At 34.1% G+C, this 2,982-nt stretch overlaps 1 long non-coding RNA gene across 1 annotated transcript; it reads left to right on the forward strand.

Annotated features, from left to right (window-relative positions):
- Nucleotides 1-1,435: 1,435 nt before the first annotated feature.
- Nucleotides 1,436-2,570, forward strand: LOC140008928 (uncharacterized). Its single transcript, XR_011816244.1, has 2 exons — nucleotides 1,436-1,571; nucleotides 2,149-2,570. It is a non-coding gene; the product is annotated as an uncharacterized lncRNA (long non-coding RNA).
- The last annotated feature ends 412 nt before the right edge of the window (nucleotides 2,571-2,982 follow it).

Raw genomic sequence — 2,982 nt, forward strand, 5'->3', positions numbered from 1 at the left:
CTTTCATCAGTTACAGGTCCTAGGTATTTACCTAAAAAATATATATATCATAACTATTTTGTTAGGTGTCTTTAAGTGGCAAATTGGGATTGAATGTCTCTATTTAGGACTCAAGGGTCCAAATTGGTTCAGCCCATGTGGTCCTCTAGTTCGACCAATTGATGCTAAGAATCAGCCACTGTACTTTCAAGTTTAGTTGTATGTTCGACAATTCTGTCCCATGCTACAGCATTAATATTTATGTCATTAAACAAACCAATTGATTATTTAGCACATACACACAACTGTTGTTCCTATACTCAATTCACCTTTTTCAAGTTTACTAAATATCTTAGATGAGCTGACGTGGTTTCTTCATGCATGGATTGATGAAGAAAATGATCTATCAACATCCTCACTACAACTTGATCAGTAATCCATGCAAAGTGTATAGCCCACTTGCTAGAAGATTTCAAGTCTTCACGTATATAGTAATCCTCAAATAAATCAATGTATTTTATTAAGACGGTAGGAAATTAAGCTGTCTTTTGATCTATTCAATGTTTGTGCCGGTCTTAATGCTATTAATTATGTCCTTGGATAAGTGATGTTTGCTGAACTTCTTATCAAGCATCTTATTCAATTCGTATATTTCGTTTTGCTTGATCTTCCACGGATATGAATGATTCAAATTTCAACGTATATCAAGTGGTTGAAAAGCTCGCTATGTATGTCCCGCTTTAAATTCTTATCATCCTTGATTTTTTTTTGTTCCACGCGCTTTGTAAAATTCAAATAATGGACATGGTTAAATCTCAAGAAAAAATTAAGTGGATCATTGGTAAAAGAAAAATTCTAAAAACTTATATTCCATCTTCCTTTACTAGCTAGTCTTGGTTGTGAGAAAATAAAGCACAAGAATGTGCATCGAAAACACGAGGGATATGGGGTTCAAGTATCCATTGCTGCCGTCCTTTCTGCCTTGTGGCTTATAAATTCTAAATTGATGTACCAAAATTAAAAAAAAAAAAAAGGAAGAAGAAGAAGAAGAAGAAAACTCATCATACCAAACTTTTTCTTGTACAAAATGTGCTTTCATTTAAGCATTATTCTTCTCAAGGCACAGATTTTTAGGTAGCATGCATGGTGAGTTTTTCCGTTCATCGATTGTATATGAGAATGATGTAACCAACAATCCAGCAACGAGATGATTTTATACTTAGTGACATTATGCTAATGGTCATTTTCTTTTCTACTAAAAGAGGTCAGAAATTGCTGGACTTAAAAATTTCAAATCTTAATGGTGTTGATGCTTTGTTTAAACTCCTTTCGTAAGCTAATTCTGACTTAGACTTTTTCTTAATTCTTTGATATTTGTCGCTTTCTCTTAACAACTCAGCGATAAGAAGTTTCAACGCAACTAACGATTAGGTTTTGGAAAATTCACTGTCTCTTGCTATAAATAGCTATCATCATTTACTTGTTTTCTCACAAGCATAGCTAACATAAGATATCGGAGATGGCTAAATCTCAATTTTGCTGCGCAACCTTCTTTGCCCTGCTCATCTGCTTCCTCCTCCTCCTACCAAATGGTAAGTTGTAGCTAGTCTTTAGTAAGAGAGTTTACACTTCTATAGTCTTAAATGGTGAACACATGCATAGAATGGCGTATATTTGTACATTCCCAAAGTTTTAATTATTTGTCTCTACCTCTCTCTTAGTTAGAGAACTTCAAGTATAACAAACAGAAATGGTTGTCACTAGCAATGAATTAGAATAGTTATAAGTGTGTATCATATATATGCACACTCACAATCAAATTTTACGAACTAATTTGTATACATATGCACCATATGCCCTTTAATAAATGTTTTTACTTAAAGTTTTGCCCTGTATTCTGCTCTTGAATTTTATCTCTCACTTTCTAATTTCTCGTCACATATAATTATACTGCAAGTATACATGTATAGTGTTGCAAGTAACAATACATGTGGCATAAAAATAGAAAATGGGATAAAGATTAACACAAAAAATGACATAGAAGAACCATACCCTATAGTACTAACAAACACCTATCCCTTTGGTGGACGGGCTAGATCCCTGATATATACTATAAACTTTGGACTAACTCTACATGTTTTGCTCTCTCTTTTGCGTTGTTTCATACAGAGATGCCAATGGCTGAAGCTACATTTTGCAAGAGGCCTGCCAAGTACTTGTCCGGGTATTGTTACCCTGACAGGTGCTACAATTATTGCAAGTATACAGAGCATGCTTACTCCGGAAAATGTATTTGGACTTGGGCTGGCGATCATGATCATCATCATAAGCATCTTGCTTGCTACTGTTTCTACAAATGTTGAAAGCCTACTATTTGCTTCAATTTGCACCGTACTTTGTAATGAAATATAAAGGCCACCAATTCGCTAGAATTGCATATGTGCCGCCAATAACGTACGGTGCTGTCTGTGTTATCATTGAAATATCAGTGTTCAGTGATAACTTAATCAGTCTATCCGTGTGTACCTGTCACCATCTGTCTTGTATTCATTTAACAACCTCTGTCCAAGTATAAGGGTCACTTTCTGAGATTTCAACTTGTTATGTGTACACGTGATTTTTTTTTTTTTAGTGTAAGTGAAAGTATTCGAACACGAGATCTCTTGCTTACACTCCCTCCTCCGTACATGTGATTATTATGTTTGAACTCTGATGAACATGAAAAATTATCTGCTAAAGAATTGGATGCTAAAAAACAAGTCCAATGAAAAAAAAATAAAGTCATAAGCACAACCAATATTCTCTATGACAAACAAAAAAAAAAGCAGTAATTGAAATATAAAAATTGGCCATGAAAATCTTGCACTCCCTATGTACCATAATTGAGATTTTTTGTTTCTGGAAATTCAACTTTTTAAGAAAAAATGTATTTATTAAGTTTGAATGTGGTGATTTTGGATGAACCTTAAACTTGGCCCTCACATTTAAATTCTCTGAGTCTAG

The sequence above is a fragment of the Coffea arabica genome, chromosome 6c (assembly GCF_036785885.1).
Source record: "Coffea arabica cultivar ET-39 chromosome 6c, Coffea Arabica ET-39 HiFi, whole genome shotgun sequence".
NCBI classification, from domain to species: Eukaryota; Viridiplantae; Streptophyta; class Magnoliopsida; order Gentianales; family Rubiaceae; genus Coffea; species Coffea arabica.